The sequence below is a fragment of the Falco punctatus genome, assembly GCF_963210335.1.
Source record: "Falco punctatus genome assembly, chromosome: 3".
Taxonomy (NCBI): Eukaryota; Metazoa; Chordata; class Aves; order Falconiformes; family Falconidae; genus Falco; species Falco punctatus.
The window spans coordinates 34,845,790-34,866,260 of NC_137582.1; the positions used below are offsets into that span (position 1 = coordinate 34,845,790).

Below are 20,471 nucleotides of genomic sequence, written 5' to 3' on the forward strand. Positions count from 1 at the left end.
ATGGCGCCGCCTCCCGCCTGGCCCGGGGTGGTCTGAGGCGCCCAGCGGTTCGGTAGCGGCACGGAACGCGACGTGACAAGAGACGTCCCTCGGTTTAACCTCTCTCAGTGGGAGGTGCGGGCTGCCCGGCGCCCGGGCACGGGTGGCTCTGCTCAGGGCTGAACCCGTAGCCAGCGCTGCCTCTCACCGAGCCCGCGTTAGACATCACTAGGCCTGCATTTCCGAGATTCAAAACATCAGCACGTAAAAGAAGTACAAACAAACTGCCGTGAATGACTTTCCAAATAAAAGAGACTTGCTCAAAACTGTCCTGCCTGCCATCTCCAGCCAGAGAGAGGTGATGGGTCGCTGAAGAAATACCAGGCTCTCTCACCCGAGCAATGAACCTGCAGTTACCAGAACAACACCTCTGCAAAATCGCTTCATCATTTAGAACCAAGAGACTCTCCGCTGCTCTCGTTTGGAAATCGAGATGGAGATCACAGGTGGTGGTGAAAAGAGGACTTTCATGTATAAATCCTGCCCTTCCATGATGCAGTGTGCTAGATGCTCCGGGCAGTGCTGGCAGCTCACAGCCAGTCATTCTGTGCAGGGTGCGGCAGCTGCCACAAGGCATACGGCACCCAGCCCCATGGCAGTTCACAGGGAGGGTTTCTTCTTTTACTGAGCTGTGTAAGGCAAAAACTGTGCTTGTAATCTGGACATTAATGCGTATTCTTTGGCCCACTTCATAAAATATTTTCATCTGAAAAAGAGAGCAAAGTTTCTTGAAGGTGTGATGTTTTTCACTTAGAGTGTGATACCAGTGGGCTGGAAATTTGCTGAGCATGACCAGAAATGTTTCTCCACACTTATTTGTATGCTGAATGCTGCTGCAAAAATGGGGGGATTTGTTCGTGTAACTACCTCTAGTACACCCCTACTTTTATCTACCCTCTTCATTTTCATCAACTATAAGCAGCTCTTCTACACATTCAAGACTCACTGCAACTGACTCCTGTGCTGCTTCTCATCTATCATTGACCATTTAGCACTACCTAAATACCTGACCCAATGGATCAATTCCAGTCACATCTACCTAAAAATTCATGGTTTGTGGTAGAATAAGTGTTGGTCTCAGAAATAAGGAAAAAAACACAATGTGAGCTCAGGTTTGCTGAGGTCCTATAGAACATAAATCTGCTAGAGAACATCCTTGGAATACACATGCCTTAATGACCTCATTAGAGCTCACATCTCAGAAACCAAAGATAGTGTTGGCAGAGCTGTCTTAGGTATATGCTCTCTCTTCTCACCCTAACCCAAGATAGAATTTCAGGAAATAGGAGAAGAAAAAACCCATCGTTCCCATGTAAGAAAGGTTAAGGCAGAGTTACCTAGCAAGTCCACCACGTCAGCAGTGGGCAGAGACAGAATATTGAATGTATTATAGTGTAGCACATAATATCTGGTATTATAGACTACAGTGTCAAAGCAAAATGACAATTTGATCAAGCCTTTGAGCAGCTGTAAACAGAGCTGCTGGTTTATTTCATTTTTATGAGAAAGCTCAAAATTCTCTAGCTGGTGCGATGAAAGCCACAGGTAGCATTTTGCATCTCTTTCTTAGGACTCCTGCTACATTTTTCTCAAGCCTCATTTTCAGTGCAACCCATGCCTGTTCTACCTGCTTGCAGCCACTTTTCTCTGTATTCATGGGTGCATGCATCTGCCACTGCTAGCAGTGCCACACACAGAGGGGGGATTGCAGCAGCCAGCCTGCAGATTGGGTTAGTATGTGGCACTGATGGACCGCCTGGTGTGAAGACGTTGTTCCCAGAGCACTTGCTGCACAGCCCTAAATATCTGACCCAGTGTCCCCATCCTACAACAAGGAGGGCATTGTTTTATTCTCTAAGGCAAAGTCCTGAATGCTCCAAATCTTACCAGAAAGCAAATCATCTGGGACCTGGTGTTGGATAGTAAAGTCATTTGAGGGCAAGGACCTTGTATTTATTCCATGTGTATACAGCACCTACGTACCTGCTATAGCTGGATAATGACTCCTGATTAAAGGTGTTGCTACCATACACACAGATAAATAAACGAATGAGCAGTAACTATCTCTGAAACACTGAAACCCAATATATGGGGGAGGCAATGCCAGATCATCGTTATTAAATGGTAAAATCCTAAAAGAAAAGAAAATGCCAAACAACTGCTCGTTTATTATTTTCCTCAATTAACAATTTTGAATTGTCTTTGGCTAATATCATTCTTGATGTCCTCTATACGTACATGCTGTATTTTTTTTTTTTTTTTGGGGGGGGGGGGTAATTGGCCTTTCAAAGTCATTCTTGGATGATTATTTGTCATGTAGGTTTTTACACATAAAAACAATGTACCTGCTATTTGGTTAAGTAAAGCAATTCAAGCTGAAATCTTTCCCAGGCAATTCTGGGACAGAAAATTCTTCTTCTACTGCCTGTTTCAAATATATTGATTTTTTTCCCAAATATTTCAATTCCTGAGTTGTCGTTAATCATTGACTAACGAGAAAGGCTTTAGTTAAACAAAACCTACCTTGGCACAATGTCTGAAACTTACCTGTTAATATAGTACTGCCTAAAGTTACTCTGCTATTCTCAGCCATGCTCATTCATTCAAATCCCTCTGCATGGCTCAGAACTGGCACCTGAACTTGGCTTATCCACCTCTCAGGAAAGAGGCTTCACCAGCAGTTTAGACAGTCAGGAAACAGGTTTCTCTTAATTTCTTCTTTTGGAACTCTTCCCCATGGATACACTCAATTACACATTAATTGTTCCCAGTGAATAAAAAAATAGAGAGAGGGTGACTTCTACTGGGTGAAAGTGGGAAAGTCTCTGCTCTGATGGGTGTATGCAAAGCAGGGCAGTTTTTTACAGGCAACAGAAATAATTCTGGGGGAGCCCAGGTGCAACAGTTCAGCTTTCCACCAGTATCTCTCTCATTGGGAATATTTCCCCTATTAAAAGAACTGGAAGATACAGATGCAGCATTAATAGTGTGATCTCTGGGCTTTTTGTACAGGACTAAGCATATTCCAAGCCTGGCACACAAGCCACAGTAAGAGGACAATACTCCATCTTTTTAGACACTGTTCAACCATATATAGAGGGCTCTGCTTCATAGATAACAACAGAAATAGGAGGTAACTGATGGATAAGAGAAAACACACAAGTGAACTCCAGTTGATAAAAATTTTCCACAGAGCACTTTCTCACGCTGAAAATGGAAAGACAGATTTGGAACACTTTTATTTCGAATTTATCAGATTGGCTTAGCCTCCCCAAAACTGAAACTGAACTTCAAAACAAGTTACAATGTTTCAGTTTGACATTTTGAATTTTTTTCCACTTTTGTCATTCTGAAATATTTTGTTTAAAATTTGTTTTTCTTAGAATCAGCTAGACAGCAAGATAATTTGAGGAAACACAAGCCCCTATTATCCCTGTCCTCCTGAAAAAAATGGAAAAGTCTTTTTTCAGACAGAAACTGAATTTTGGGTTCATTTTGGTGAAAAAAAACTTTAAAAAATCTTTTATTTTGGTTAACTTTTTTAGTATTATTTGAATTCAGCTATAGAACTGAAAATACAGAGCTACAAATTAAGATGACAGTGCTTTAGTACTGCACAGGTCAGCAATAGCAGCCCATCAGTGTTGATGGGTTTGTAGAAATCACAGAAATTAGCTTTCAGGAGAGCTTAGAAGGAGAGCAACCTGGAACTTGGCAAGGGAAAGCATGAAAGACCTGGATGGGGGTTTGGTGGAGGACAGGATCATAACAAAAGCAGAGAAAAGGCTGCTTCTTTTCACTCTGGAGAAACAGATTGCATCCAGCTGAACTGCCATCGTCTTCCCAAGGCAAAGCCCATGGCAGTAGGTTGATGATAACATCCCCTCAGACTCAACAGGAAATGGGTAAAGCAGCAAAGGTTTGCAAATTCAGCTTAAATAAGCATCCAGAAGACCAGAAACTTTATCCAAACTAACTGAGACTGCAAAGCAGAACTAGAAATTACCCCAGAGCAAACCTCTTCTGTGAGCTTCCCAGTGCTTTTCCCAAGTCATGGAACCAGCTCTCAACTCTTGCCAGCTGGCGGGCTTGTGTTTGTGGAGCTAACTAACCAGCCAGCAAAGCCTCCTGCCAGAGAGAGAGGATGCCTCTTGTCTCCTCTGCACTCCCACTGCAAGGTGTAGGACAGACAGCAGAGATCTCAACACTGCCCTCACACCTGCAGTGTCATCCCAAAGGACTGTTTTCCCTTTTGTGTAGCAGGCAGGTAGGTCTGAGGAAGGTGTGGTAGGAGCGCTCAGCCCTGGCGTCTGGTGGGCAGGTGCCCTGCCTTTTCCTTTTTTGTGGAGGCTCTTGTGTGTGAATGAAATCTGCTGGCAAGAGCAGCAGGGCACGGGTGCCTCTTCTCACTTCTCCTTGCCTCTGCCAAGAAGGTGACAGGGCCGCATTGTGTCCCTGGTAGCTCAAGAGTCACAGCTCAGCTGGGAAATCCAGCCAATAAAAATAAATCAACACCTACAATGATAGATTCAGAAAGCACTGATGGAACCATCAAGGTGGGAATAGGCGTGACATAGTTCCTCTTTCTTAGGGAAATACAACCCAAAAGGCATTTGCTATCGCACAGAAGAACGAACTCTTACCAGCAGTGACTACAGTATTGCTTGGCCCCTTCTAACAATGTGTAATAACCTCAAAGAACTGTAAGTTTACAGAGATTTACAGGGCCCCTTTGCTGTGCAGTAGGGCTCGACACAGAGCCGCTGGGTAGCTATGATGTAGTCCTTTCCAAAACCTGAGCAGCATAATCCCTTGCTGTCTCTTGCTACCAACCCAGTTTTACAGGTCACACACAACCCTTCAGGCAGAGACACCGAGCTGGCTATGATGCTGCAGCTTCCAGGACTTAAGCCCCTCTTTCTGTACAACACCCTTCTGAGCTGTCTGGTTTCATCAGTTTGCACTGAGCTACCCTAGACTGCCTTGCTCTGTAATGAACAGTGCAGAAAGAAATACAGAAGCACCACCTGAGTGGACAGCCACTAACAGGACGGCTCTAATGGGATCACGGCACAAAATGCAAAGGCAAACCTCCATCAGCCTTACTCTTAACTTTTGCTGAGCTGCAGACTGATGACCTTGCTTGCCCTTGCATCATGGGATTTCAGTCCACAGCAAGAGTGAAGTCCTTTCTTAAAAGACACAAATGCATAGGACCAGCTGAAGAGGCCCAACCGTTTCTCACCTGTGCTGGTAACATGACACTCTTACTTTGCAGTCCACACTTGTCTGCTTTGTTTCTGTTCCAGAGGCACAAGTTCAGGCCATTCAACAACTTTCAATTTTTTCTTGTTATGTGTCATTCTGGGGTAGAAAATACCTAATGCCAGGAAGAGACACGGCAGCTACTTAAAGTCTGTTTCTGCTGGGTTTTGTGCCTACACTGGAGACAGTTATGCCTCAGCACAGGAATTCCTAGTTGAGAGAAGGAAAACCACTGCTTATGCAGAAGCAAACACTTGCCTGCCTTTTGCCATTCACCTCATACTAGAAATTGTAGTATATTTCATTCCTGCTCCCAGTGAGAAGACCCCATACATTTCAGCCTCAGCTTTAAACACCACAAGCTATACTGTTATGCATGAGACATATTGTCACAGTGTTTGTGGACCTGACATACCTCTCCTGTTTCTGCTTCCACCAAAGTATCTCCCCCTGCTTCTTGGAGGAGGATGAGCAGAGACAGTGGTGCATCCACAAATGTCTCTGCCTCGTGATCTAGATCTGCTTCTCCTACATGGCTATTTTGCTTTTCCAAACACAGCTCTAGAAAGCAAAGGCCTGTGCTGAAATAACTTGGAACTGAAAAACAACTAAAGCAATACCCACATGAAGACCTACACCAGTTTTCTTCTTTGCCCTCTGATGCCCTGTTTTCTGCCATGTCTGCTGTGCTGAATGGAAATGATTTAGAAAATGGCATCTCAGTCAGTGGATTTCAAAGGTCAGTCAAGGCCCCCAGGCTTGAGCTCATCCTGAAGAATAAACTTTTCATGCCCTGAGAGGCAGTGGCCAAAGAGAGGTCATGGGACAAGCAGGACTGACAGAACAACACTCTATGTCCAGGCCCACCAGAAGCAATGTCAAGGTAAGAGCATCACTCTCAAACATCTGCTTGATGTGGAAGTGCAAAGCAGATGCAGGAGAGCAGCTGTGATGTTTGCTTTGTGAATCCTGCCACTCTGAACATGTGGGAAGCCTTCCAGTAAGAAAGCACCTCTGTCAACTCTCAAACACTCAGCTCTATTTGCACAGATGACCACCATGAACACACTAAGGAACAGGACAAGAAGCATCAACCTGTGACAGTCCTCAGTCCATCCTCATACCCATGGAACTGATGATGGGTGCTGCTGATTCTTTAGCTGAGGGCCTGAAAAGGCCACACATCGCTCCAAAGATTTCTCTGCAGTTCTCAATGAGAAACTTCACCAGGCCCATCACCTGCACACATCAAACCATCGGTTCAACCCATTTGGCTGAAAACATATCAAACAGCCTTTCCCATTTCTGACTCCTGCTTTTGCACAGAATGCTGCGGCAGTGGGGCTGCTTTTTCAGGCAGCTACTCCCCACAAGCATTTGTTCAAGAGAGGAGGCAGCAAGGTACTTCTCAACAGCAAAGCTCTGATGAGCCTGGAAGGCTGCAGCTGGCTGGTAAATCCAGGGCTTTTTTCCCTCTATTTCTACAGTTCATGAGTGGTGGAAGAGCTGTGTCACCTCCACTAGCACTTCCAGCAGGTTGTCCTTGGCTAGGCTCAGTATATTTGGCCCAATATGGATGGCCAGATTGCTGGAGCTCATCCTGCTGGTGGAACAGTTTTGGCTGATGTGGTGGAGCAGGAAGAACAACCAGTTGAGGAGGAGGAGATTGGCTGCAGGTGATTTGTTGTCATTCTGAGGGAATGGGAACATAATGTTAATAAAGTAGAAGCTACCTACGCAGGTCACCCAGGATTGCCTAGGGCACCTGGAAGCCAGCAGCTGTGTCGTGTAGCTATCCAGGTGCTCTCAGCCAGTTTTTAATACTCCTGTGTGTCAGGAAGAGGGGACAGTATTGCTTCCCAGTTTCTGATTTCAGCCAAGCCCACTGAAGGAGAGGCTCCCCAGCCACATGTGCTCTACAGCAGAGGGATGACCTTTACTGAGACATGTCCCTCACCTTCTGACACAAGTCGATTAATGGAGCAATCTCCAATGCCTTCAGGAAGTGCTGTAACAAGAGAAATGCTCCTCTGTGTCAATTTCCCCCGAAATGCAACCACAGAGCATCAATAGTGAGCTGGCAGAAAACATAGCTTTTTCAAGGAGACAGTCACTTTGCAGGCAAGTCCCTGGCCTCCCCCAGTCCCACTGGAGCTGGCAGACCACTCACCACACTCTTTTCATTCTGCCACCTTTTCCTGCTTTCTTGGCTTCTACAGAGTGCACATGTACTCCTCATACAGGTCAGCTGAGAGGAGCTTGACGGGGATGTTTCAGGGGAAGTCCTGCAATGCCAAAGGCTCCAAGGGAGGCTTTCAGCACTTGCACCAGCACCACAAGGAGCAACCCTGGGATTCTGGCTCATGAGGAAGCCAGGTGGGTTTCAGCTACTTGCTCTGACATGTACCCATCAGCACTGACAGAGCAAGGAGCTGCTAGGCTCCAGGCCAAGCAAACTCACATTCATCTATAACTGAAACTCGCTGTCCCCTGACTTCTGGTCACCCCTAAATCTCCATGTGCCTCTCTGAGGATGCTGTAGAGGAGGAAAAGGACGTGAGTTTTCCAAGGGCAGAAACCAGGGGCAGAATAAGAGGAACAGAAAAGAAGACAGAACAGAGAAACACCCCACACAGAATTCAAAGTCCGCAGAAGTGGTCCCTGGCAGGCCAACAAGGAGCTCTTCCAGCTCCAGGTCAGAGGCATTCACCTTCAAGATGACTGCCAACAGATGTGCAGGCTGGCTTCCCAGGTGGACTTCCCCTTTGCTGTCAAGGGCCACCCCCAGTTCCCAACCAGCTCTCTTGCTGTCTGCAAGCCTGAGTATCCCCTTGGTGGATGGTCCTTGCATCTGGCAGGATCGGCAGCTGTTCCTGCAGAGGTCATGGGATGACAGTTATTTTTCTGAAGACAGGCCCAGGGCAGGTGAACCATCCTCGCAGACAGACCTCAGAGATGGGAGCAAGTGTGGATGGCTCTGCTTTCATTGGGGCAGGATCAAGGGGTGGCTGCTGGTAGCTGATGTGGGGAGGAGTCAGCTTTAGCCATGACCCCCACTTGCACTGGTCTGGTAAACCCATAGTCCCTCTGCTGGGGACACTGCCTCTCAGGATAAGCCAGAGGGATGGGACCCTCTTTCCAGGCTTGCTTATCTGGAGGGGCTAGGGCAGCATGCCATTTTCCTGCAGAGAGCTGCCAGGGGCTGGCTAAAGAGAGCCCCTCTGCAGCCAGACTCTGGGAGCCTCTGCAATATCTGAGGTCTCTCCCAGTGCAATGGGTCAGGGCAACGACCTCCTCCTCCTCTGTCTGGTGCTGCCTGCTCCAAAGGAAAACAAAGAAAAAGACATACAGGAAAACTGCCAAGAGAGTGCTCTTGGACCCTCCCAGCACTGTCTGCTGGGAGTGACTGATGCGCCCTGCAAGAAGGTCAGTAGCAGCCCCAGAACAGTAGAAACACCCATTTGCAAGAGGAGAAAAGGTCCTACCTGCCTTTCTTCTCAAAACTCACCTGCAAAGTGGCCAAGCCCACTGTCATTGCCAGATGGGACCAGTGGAGGCCATTGCTTGGGTCCAGCCTGCAAGAAACCTGCTGCACTTACCAAGCAGCCCTGCAGCAGAAAGGGCCACCAGTAAGCTACATCAGCCATCCGGCAATATCTGAGAGGTAGGGAGAGCCAAGAAGCTTTGCTGTAGGCAGCAAACCATGATGTGCCCAGCAACCCACAACATCCACACTTGGAGGCTGGGACACAGGACCCTCCAAGAGAAGCTCACACCACTTGCTTGGCACAGCAAGAAGTGGGTGAAGTGGAATAATGCTCACCTTTGCTTGGCCCTTGATCAACATCTTCAGGTTCCTGGCATCTATTGTCACTGACTAGGCAAGAGAAAAAAAGTGGAAGGTGAGAAGTGAGACATGTGAAGCTTGGCTGGAGAACCAGCGATGCTCAAAGGTGCTCTGGTGGCAGAGCAGAGACAGGAGAGACCTTCATGTCATTGTGGAGGTTCAGCTCTTTCACTAGAGGCTTAATGAAGGACAGCTGGGTCGCCCTGGCTCTCTTTCCTCCTTCTAGTCATCTGTTCATAGGGAAGGGACAGAAAAAAAGCTCTGTTAGACTTAAATGTGATCCTGAAACACCTGGATATTACTTAGTAATCAAGCAGACAGCAGAGCCAGTGGTGAGAACATGGCTGGGTAGGTGTTGGCTGGACACACATGGCCAAGCAGCTCAGCCAGCTCTGCTCAAGATCTGCCCACAGCTGGGGGGGCACCTCTCCCCACCCTGGGAGCTGTGTTTCCATGTATGGCTACACCTGGAGCATCCCCCACATGTGGGCATTTACCCCATAGACGGACTTGCTAGGAAGGGCCTACCTAAAGGAGTGTGTCCACCCACAGCTCTTTCACCACTCATGAACTGTAGAAATAGAGGGGAAAAAAACCATTAGGCTCTGCTGCTCCCCAGCCTCTGGGCAGACGTAGGCACCTGCACAGCTCTGACCCATGGGGACAGCCACAGAAGCAGGATGAAGCCTCATGAGGCAGGACAGAGGTGAAAAGCCAAAGCCCTAACTCCCTCTTTCCTTGCAGAGGAGCTGCTGTTTGGGTGGCAGTAAGGCATCACTCTGGCCATGCGATGGAGAACATAGAATGCCCCCTTCTCCCTCTTGTTCCAGCTGCCTGTATACCCATGTCTCAGCCCCCACCTGAAAAACCCAGCCTCCATCCCTCTCGGCATGCTGCCCACTCCCTGCCCAGGCAGTGCACAGAGGGCAGAGGAACCTCTCCTGCCACTTGCCACCCCCTGACTGAAGCTGCCAGACCCCAGAGAGGACAGAAGGTGATCATCACACTGCACCACCCAGCCTTGCTGTGGGACATGGCACCAAAACTCCCAGAAAGTGGCAATGCAGGACCAGATAGGGATGAGGGAGTTGCCGTTCTCAGCACTGCCTTACTCTTCCTCTTCAACCCTGGCTGCCTCCTTCCTACTGCCCACCACCCACAGCTTGTCCAGGGCTAAGCAGAGCTGTGGGTACAAGGTAGTGCCAGGTCTGCAGAGAGGAACAGCAGGGAGTGACCTCGATGTGGCCTGCTTTGGACCTCTGGGGGGTCCTGGCCAGCAGATGCCTCCAGGCTCTTGTGGCAGCAACTGCCCATGGGCACTGCCCCTTGGGCACATGCTGGCTGCTAAGAGCCTGGTCACTCACCTCTACCATACGTCTGCCATTGGTGCAGACACTGCTGCATCCAGCACCAAGGTCAGGCTGCTCCCAGGGTGTCCCTGTCCTGGTCTCAGGGCCATGGATTGGGAAGAGGAAGCTCTGGCCTGGCAGTCTTTACCTTGGTGATGAGCAGTGACTCCCTGAAGAGGAGAAGGTGCCTGTCCCTTATCATGTGGCCTCACGTCACCTGCATGCCCTCACGACGCACCGGCTGGGAGCTGCCGTTGGGCAATGCTGAGAGGGCACACACCACCCCATGGGGCCAGAGTCTCCCTGCAGAGCAGACAGCGGCAGGCGTGAGAAGCACTGCTGCGGCGGGGCACACCTGTGCCAGTGTGTCCCTGAGCCACCGCGGGAGCTCACCTGGAGCTGCGGTAGCACCTGGCCCATCCTGCTGAGGCCAGGAGGTCTGTCCCATGAAACACACCTGTGGGGCTCAGGACAATGCCCAGCTGGCCCGAGCCTTGCTCAGGAAGTAGGGTCCCAGTGCCAGGCAGTGCTGCTTGGCCAGAGCCTGCCATTCCCTAACACTGCCCCATGTCGGCCTGATGCCATCCCTGCAGGCACTGGGGTCATGGCTGGGGCCAGTGCTCGATCAACAGAGCAACGTTTCTAAACCCAGAAGTTGTGCTGAGGGTCCTATCTTCCAGTGTTCAGCACAGATGGTCTTCATTTTTCTGTCAGCAATTTAGTGATGAAGCTGTGGCCCGGGTTTCAAGTCAGCAGGAATGTGGCGTTGCAACATGCTTAGCAAGGAGGTGCCCAAGCTACTGTGCTTTTTCATGAGTATATGTGGCTTTACATGAAATCTTCATGTCTAGATCTCTGCCATCCACAGTCAGTCCCACTGTCTTGCTGCAGGTCTCCTTGTGCTGCTGCCATAAGGATCAAAAGTGCGTGTTGTCTCTAGCCAAAGGAGTGGTCCAAATGGAAAGGCTATCTTTTGTTACGGGACAGGGAGAGAGAGGATGAACTTTGGCAATAGGGTCCAGTGATTCATTTTCCACAGAAATTTTTATCTTTTTGCATGTGTACCATATGTATCTTTTTTAACACCAACTTTGTACTTCTTCATAAAACATCCAAGTAGAAGGTAGTGGTAGTCACTCTCATGAAAAACTAGTCTGCCTTTGCTAGCTGCAATAGAAACAGCAGCTGCCTCCTTCAGTGAGCAACTGTCTGAAGAACCCCAGTGTCTAAAACATGGAGTGGGGGCAAACTAAGAAGCAGGGCAGGCCCTAAGACATGTCCTGCCTACTTCCCACCCTTCCTGGGATGTTTTACATGGTAGGCAGAGAGGACAAAGAAGTCCCTCTGCCTGCTCATGCCAACCCTGTTGTCTCTTCAGCTCAGAATTTATAAGGTACAGTACAGTATGAAGTCAACGTTGCATCATACACTTTGCCCCGTAACTATCCTGGAAAGCAATTACTATAAAATTTACCTGGAGGATTCACTACCTGCTATGCTGTCTGATTAAATATGAACATATAGATTCACACACTTCTGTGATTTCAGTGTTTGACACTAAAGCCTGTGTAAATGGTAGAGGGCAGGGGAAGGGTAGAGATTATTGGTCAGAAATCAGGGCTGTACTGGTCAGCATGTCACAGCAGTGACTGTTGCTGATTTCTGTGACCCGAAACGCTGGCCCCACTGTTCACAAGGCTCTCCCCTGGTGAAATGCTTCTCCCAAGGAAGATTGCCATGGTTGGCCCAGGAAAGCCACTTAGATGTCAGTCCCCACTCTGACTGCAGATGCGGCACTACCTTCTGGCTGAAGCAGAGGATGCTTCTCAGCAAGCTGTGGGGGGTAGCAGCAAGAGGGCAGCAAGCAGGCTCCACTAAAAGGAGAGAAGCCATAGCCTTTGCAGAGATGCTGTACTCCATGATGCTTTGCCCCATGTCTGTCTTTCCCCACATGGCGTGGAATGGTTTAGAAGCCTGTGTGTGTCCCATGGGTTAGCAGTAATAGAGTATGATGTTATTTCTCCTTTTCTTTGACGTTCTGGGAGTATGAAAAAGCTCTAGCTGAATGCAGTTCTCAAGTAAGTCTTTTTGGGCAATTAAACCTTTGGTGCCAGTGTTGGAGCCCCGTACTGCCTAATGTATCTGGAAGACCCAGCAACTGGGTCAGTCTAAGACAAGGCACCTGCAGCTGGTCCCCAGCTTTGTCCTAGTCACTTTACCCTGCCACATTTTGCAACGGTGACCTGCTCTTGCTGGGTAGTGTCAGGAAAGGGGCTGATGCTATAGCATGCTGGACTGATCTCTGCTCAAGGCTGGATTGAGTGTTTCCTCTTTCAAAACTTTGCTGTGTCCTGGATTTCAAACAAGAACATACCATTAATGTACAGTCATTGTTTACTGACTCCCTCCAGGTCTTAATGAGGAAAAAATGTTCGTACCAGGTAGAGACGGCTATAACAGGGATTGTGGTCATGAATTAAAAGTGGAGTATAGGTCGGTGTGTAGGGCTTCCCTCCTCTGAGACTGAACAAGTGTGCCTTTGTAGATTTAAGTTATCAGGCTGTAACCCGGATTACGATCTACATCTGTTTAATGTAGCATGAAGACAGAATAATATTGCTCTCCAAGTGGTTTTGGTAATGTGGGTACAATAATCTGTGTTTTTCCAGATGTATCAAGTGCATTTTCTTCAGGTCGCTGCTGTTTAATTTTGTTTGATATGGACTGTCACAAAGCATAAAGCAGAGGTACAGGAGCATGGTTATCTGTGCACTAGGAACCTCACTTCACTCACAGAAAGTGTGCTGGAGCTGTGCTGCAGCATAAAGGGATTTACCTCCAGAGGACTGAGTGTGTGCCAAAAGATGTACTTGATAGCTGTGGGATAAACCCACACCTTCTCAAATGCTTGTATTTCACTGCTGGCTATTGAGCAAAACTAGATGTATAATTTTGACTAGGCACTGACCTTCCATGAAGGTGAAGGGGGGGAACAGGAATCCAGCAACCCAGTTGCTATCAAATGAGGTTAACTCTCCTCCTTGCTACCAAATGCCCAGTGTTTGAGCCACAGCATCTGAGGAGTGCTTGGGTACACCAGGTATATTGTGTATCTACTGTCAATACACATGTATGGAGGAATTCACAAAACAAAGCTTCATGCTAGAGACAAGTAATTTAACTGTTCTTTAAGATGCTGCAGAACACTTCAGACAAAGTTTCTTTATAGGTTAATCCTAAGAGGCAGTGTCTGTTTCCACAGCCATTGCAGGGATACCAGAATTGTTGACATTTTGTTAAATTCAATTTCTGGCAATTGTTTCTCCAATTCAGATGATTCTTGCCCACCAAAATTTGCACTGCATGACTGCTCAAAAATTTACATACTTTGTCTGGCACAGTGGGAATATGAACTTCCATTTATTTTAGTTAGAAGACGTTTTCTCTGTTTTTATACTATCGTATGTACAACTTCTTATGTCTCATGATGATTAATGGGTACTGTACAAGTAAGCTAGGGTCAGCAATTTTGCCACTGTGTAAAAATCTTGGCTTACATTAGTATGTCATACAAATACACCTGCTTATTTTCTATGAAAAACGCATAACAATGATATCTCTTGAGTGCAAATATGATGTGAACTGTAGTCTTTAGGATAAAGGTAACACAAGCTATTGCACAGCATGTTTAAATACCAGTATTCACCTAGCTCATTTGAATGTAGAGCCACCCAGAAGGCATTTCTCCATTTCTTATTCATGGTACTGAAATTATTTGGTATTTGGAAACTTGTCTTTGTGTGCTGGTGTGATCTCATCAGCTTCTGGCTGCAAAACACGTATCTGTTTAGAGCCTTAATTCTGACTCAGCTATCTACATTGCATAGCACCGGCTACAGATTTAACTGTGTGGCTTAGACAAAAGCAAAGTCATTACTGAGTCACTGTTGCCTCAGGGATAAAAATGTCAATATCCTGTCATCTTGCCACCTTAATATATCCATTTTATTATGAAATTAATTTAAAATACAATAGATAAGTGCATGACTCATTAGTCCAGCTTTCTGCAGCATGCTTTTTATCTCAGCTGGAATTCAGGGGGCACTCTTTTTTCAGTATTATCATTAGTAGATTTGAAAGAGGAAGGGATCATCAGTCTGGTAGCTGGCCAGAGCTGTGCATAGTGTCCAGAAGAACACTTGGCATGAAACAGAGAGGAAAATGACCACTTTGCTGGACATTTAATAAATGTAGCTGGGACTGCCACATATATTTGGGGTTTCATTATTTCAGAGACAGTTATCTGTCCTTCATATACTAATCTATATGTATGGCAGCAACACCTTCAATCATGAGTCTTTATCCAGCTATAGCATGTACTTAGGGCTGGGGTGGGTTGGGCTTGGCTTGGCTTGCTTCCCACAGTGTCTCCAGGCTGAACAACCCCAACTCTCTCAGCCTTTCTTCATAGGAGAGTTGTTCCATCTCTGTGATCATTTTTGTGGCCCTCCTCTGAATATCTTTCAACAGGTCTATGTGTGTCCTGTACTGAAGACCCCAGAGCTGGATGCAGGACTCCAGGTGGGGTCTCACCAGAGTGGAAGAGGGGAGCAGAATCACCTCCCTCAACATGCTGGCCATGCTTCTTCTGATGCAGCCCAGGATACAGCTGGCTTTCTGGGCTGCAAGTGCACACTGCCAGCTCATATTCAGGTTCTTATCCATCAGTACCCCCATATCCTTCTCTGCAGGGCTGCTTTCAACCCCTTCATCCCCCAGCCTGTATTAACAGGGGGGGTTGCCCTGACCCAGGTGCAGGACCTTGCACTTGGCCTTGCTGAACCTCATGAGGTTCACATAAGCCCACTTGAGCTTGCTTAGGTCCCTCTGAATGGCATCCTGTCTCTCAGGTCTTTCAACCATACCACTCAGCTTGGTGTCATCTGCCAACTTGCTGAGCATGCAGTTGATCCCACTATGTCATTTAGGAGACATTAAACAGTATTGGTTCCCATACAGACCCTTACGGGACACCACTCATTACTGGTCTTCATTCAGACATTGAGCCATTGACCACAGTTTATGTCCTAAGACACAACAAGCTTAATATATGATAGTACAAAAATGCATAAAAAATATTTTACCTGAAATAAATGGAAGTTCATATTCCCACTGTACCAGACATCGTGTTTAAAATCAGAGCACTTATGTAGTGCAAATTTCAGTGGAAAAGAATGAGCTTTTGGGTATGCTTAAAAGCAAAAAAAAAAAAAAAAAAAGCAGCATAAAACCAATGGAAAGGCAGCCAAATACCCATCAAGGACTACAAGAAACTGCTAGGGCATGCAGAGGTGCAAACAGGGAGGCCAAGGCTCAGCTAGAACTGAAGATTGCCAGAGATGTCAGGAACAGCAAGAAAGGGTTCTTCAGATATGTGATTAGTAAGCAGAAGCATAGGGAAGACACAGGTACATTGCTAAACAGGGCAAGGAAACTAGTTAGTAATAATGCTGGCATGGTAAAGGTTCCCAATACCGTCTTTGCCTCTACTTTTACTGGTGTAGCTGGTCCCAGATCACAGGATCAAGCAGCTACAACAATGCATGTGTTAACCCCACAGTAGTAGAGGAATGGCTCGTCTGCAGCCTTTTGCAAGGGCTCAACCCACAAACCTGATCACCTACAACAAAACATCTTCTGTTGACTTGGGGAGAGCAGTGCATGTTGTTTGCGTGGACTTCAGCAAAGTCTTTGACTGTTTCCCACACCCTTCTCCTGGACAGACGGACAAGATACAGATTGGGTGGGTGGTCTGTAAGATGGGTAGAAAACTGGTTCACAGGTCACACTCAGAGGTTGGGTATCAATGTTTTTTTACTCAAGCTGGCAACCTGTCACAAGTGGGGTCCCCCAGGGATAGTTACAGGGTCCCCTGCTGTTCAACATCTTCATAAACGATCTTGACAATGGCATTGAAAGCATCCTCAAGTTTGCTGATGACAGCAAACTGGGTGGAGAGGTGGACACATCAAAAGGGACAGCCATCTTATAAATAGACCTAGGCAGGTGGAAGAGTGCTGAAAAGAACAGTAGGAAGTTTAAGAAAGACAAATGCGAAGTCCTGCACCTTGGATGGATTAACTAAAGAGCCCAGTACAGGCTAAGATCCCGTCCCTGAGACACGGTATGTGTTCATATTGATTTAAAAGCATTCTTTGTCCTTTCTTTGCTAACCTTTTTGTATCAGGCAATGACAAAGAAAATGTTATTTAGAAATTTCATGTGAGCCAGGACACCTTCTGTTGTCTCTTGCCCTCATATTCCCCAGCATCTACAATTATTACGTAAGTGATTTTACAAGGCACATTCCCGCTTAGTCCTTCCGTTGTCCTTTTACAGAGTTCCTGTCTATGAATTTGACTAACTGCTGTGTCAGTACATTCCAGAAGTTATGAATTTTAATAGAATTTTACATAGACCAACAAAAATAATAATAAAAAAAGAAGTTACATAGTGTGATTAGTAGTGTTTCTTACAGCAAAATGACAACTTTCACTTTGGACCATCTGCTACTCTAAAACCAAGACCTGTTTCTGTTGCATAGTTCGTTCCAGCCACAATGTGACCAATGATCTCCAGAGAAACCCAACAGAAATAAATCTAATGCAGCTTATGGGTTTTGGAGTTGGCCCACTATAATGAAGTTTTTTTCATGAGCATCTGGAGGAAGCAGTTCAGGTAGTAGAAAATAATGTTTCCAAAATAAGGATTAGTTAAGGTGTAACAACAAAGACAAGATTTCCATACTGAGCGTTTGGCAGTTGTAGAAGGATGTTAGGTGTAGACATACAAGACAGTGTTAAAACTTCCACCGGATACCAGTTCTGCAGACTGAGGTGATAGCCCATGGTTTGAACTAAACAGCATGATTATTCAATGTATAAAAAGTTGTCTGTGCTGCTCCTTTGTAATATGGAAAAGGAGCTGCAGAGTAAAAAAAAACAAAGTAGGTACAATTAAAATCTAAAACGTAATCTTGTTGTATTAATGAACCTCTAGGGGGCACTTTGTCTCCCAAAGCTGTTATAAATATTAGTAAAGGAAAAGTAACTAGAAATGTCAAAGGAGCTACCAGATGCAATTCTACATGTTTCCCCTTCTTCAGTAGCTGCATTGGGATCATAACTAACCAAACCAGAACAAAGGATCATAACACAATTTGTCATTGAAATGAAGACATGACCTTGTGTCCTGTGGTAATAGGGTAAATTTTTGCCACTGTTCACATGCAAAAAAATTATAGAAAGGACTGGTTTTAAAAGGATCTACATTTTACTGTTGATAACAATTGCAAACAATGCTATAAATTATTTGTGGTTAGTCATTTCACAGATGTGTTTACTCAGTCCTCATGAGCACCTATTTAATTTGTTTTCAGACAGAAGCAATAAAGGTTTACTTGTGACTTTGTGACCTATTTTTAAAAGTAATGTTTTGCTTGGCTATAAAACACCAAAATCCCTTATTATAAACTTGACTTTAGTGTTACATTACATTGTGTAGGTTTATAGCTTTATAATTATTGTTTCACAGAGAACTTTTTCCCCTGGGCTGTGTCTCAGTGTCCTGATCTAAGGCTCAGATGAGAGCCAAGTCTATGGTTAAGGTAGGGGTTAGGATTGGAAGGAATGGAAAGAATATTCTATGAGGAGCGGTTCAGGACTTTGGGCTTGTCTAGTTTGGAGAAAAGGAGGCTGAGGGGTGTCCTCACTACTCTCTACGTCTTCCTGAGAAGGGTAAGTGGAGAGGGAGGGAGGTGCTGATCTTTCCTCCTGGGTATCCAGTGATAGGACATGGGGGAATCGTTCAAAGCTGCTCCAGGGGAGGTTTAGACTGGACATCAGGAAGCATTTCTTTACCAAGAGGGTGGTCAAACACCGGAACAGGCTTTCTGGAGAGGTGGTTGATGCTCCAAGCCTGTCAGCGTTTAAGAGGTGTTTGGACAATGCCCTTAATCACAGAACCACAAAATGGTCAGGGCTGGAAGGGACCTCTGGAGGTCATATAATCCAAACTCCTGCTAAAGCAGGTTCACCTACAGCAGGTTGCACATAATCATGTCTAGGTGGGTTTTGAATGTCCCCAAACCTCTCTTGGCAGCCTGTGCCAGTGGTCTGTCACCCTCAAGGTAAAGAAGGTCTTCCTCATATTCAGAAGGAACAGCCTGTGCTGCAGTTTGTGCCTGTTGCCCCTTGTCCTGTTGCTGGGCACCACCAAAAAGAGCCTGGCCCCATCCTCTTGGTGCTCACCCTTAAAATATTTGTAGACATTGATAAGATCCCCTCTCAGCCTTCTCTTCTCCAGGGTAAACAGGCCCAGCTCCCTCAGCCTTTCCTCAGAAGCGAGATGTTCCAGTCTCATCATCTTTGCAGCCCTCTGCTGGACCCTCCTCAGCAGTTCCCTGCTCCTCTTGAACTGGGGAGCCCAGCACTGGACACAGCGCTCCAGATGGGGCCTCACCAGGGCAGAGCAGAGGGGCAGGATCACCTCCCTCGACCTGCTGGCCACAGTCCTCCTAATGCCCCCCAGGATCCCACTGGCCTTCTTGGCCACCAGGGCACACTGCTGGCTCATGGGCACCTTGTTGTCCACCAGCACTCCCAGGTCCTTCTCTGCAGAGCGGCCTTCCAGCAGGCCAACCCCTAGCCTTTAACTTGGTCAGCTCTGAATTGGTCGGGCAGCTGGACTAGGCAATCATTGTAGGTCCCTTCCAACTGAAATAGTCTAGTCTGTTGTGTTCTATTCTGTTCTATTCTATGCCATACTTAGCGGTCTGGGTCAAGGCTCAGCTGTGGCAAAGGTCTAAGGCTTAGGGCTAGGAAACATGCTAAGTCAGGAGTTGCGGCCTCCCCCTTCCATTAGCAGCCCCTTTGCAGCCCCCTCCGATGGCAGCTGTACCCGTTGTCCCTCTTTCAAGCCCAACCCTCTCCCTAAGCCCTGCTCCTCCCGTTTGCGTTTGCCTCCTCCAAGTCTGCATTTCCCTCCAGGCAGCAGCCGCCCCCAGGAGGGATGCGGCCATTCACAGCAGCCAGCTCTGTGCCCTGGGCTCTGCTGTGAGGTCTCCTGCGGTTTCCAGCACCTTCTCTGCTCAGAGCCACAGCCAGTGCCCGTTCCACGGGGAGCACGGTGGGGCAGCACGGCCGCCGCTGGGGCAGGGCAGCCCGCGGGAATCGGGCAACGCGTGAGCACGGTGGGGCCAGGAGCCACTGACAGTCAATATCCGAAAAACGTGAATGACACTGAGCTGGGCTTTCCTCACATACTACACAAGAGATTTCAAGCCTTTGTCAAGATCTGGTCATATTGCTGAGGCGAGGCCCCTTCTGGAACAGGGGGATATCGGTTGTGGCTGATGCCATAGAAGGTGAGGCAGAAAATGAGCATGTACAGGACAGTGATGAAAGGAGGTGCTGAATGGCCTGAACTTGTGCCTCTGGAACAGAAACAAAGCAGACAAGTGTGGACTGCAAAGTAAGAGTGTCATGTTACCAGCACAGGTGAGAAACGGTTGGGCCTCTTCAGCTGGTCCTATGCATTTGTGTCTTTTAAGAAAGGACTTCACTCTTGCTGTGGACTGAAATCCCATGATGCAAGGGCAAGCAAGGTCATCAGTCTGCAGCTCAGCAAAAGTTAAGAGTAAGGCTGATGGAGGTTTGCCTTTGCATTTTGTGCCGTGATCCCATTAGAGCCGTCCTGTTAGTGGCTGTCCACTTCAGAATAGTCAAGCCGAGATCCTACTTCTTCAGAGCTCCAGGAAGTCTGTTTTGGGATGGGGGACTGCGCAAACTGGGAGTAATGCAAACCAATCCCAGTGATCAGGTTTTAAGATCTAAGCTAGAAATGTGGCAAGCAGTGGCTTACTACTCCAGGGAGGCCCTTGCCAACTGTTAACTTCTCCATTTTCATTTTAG

General features: G+C 47.1%; 1 protein-coding gene across 2 annotated transcripts in view; it reads right to left on the reverse strand.

Annotated features, from left to right (window-relative positions):
• LOC308061626 (carbonic anhydrase 3-like) overlaps positions 1 to 20,471 on the reverse strand; it is a 74,005-nt gene continuing 53,534 nt past the window's right edge. For both annotated transcript variants that reach the window (XR_013927300.1, XM_080381907.1), the window contains one exon: positions 1 to 20,471. This exon is cut by the window's right edge. The gene's annotated coding sequence lies outside the window, so the exon portion shown is untranslated.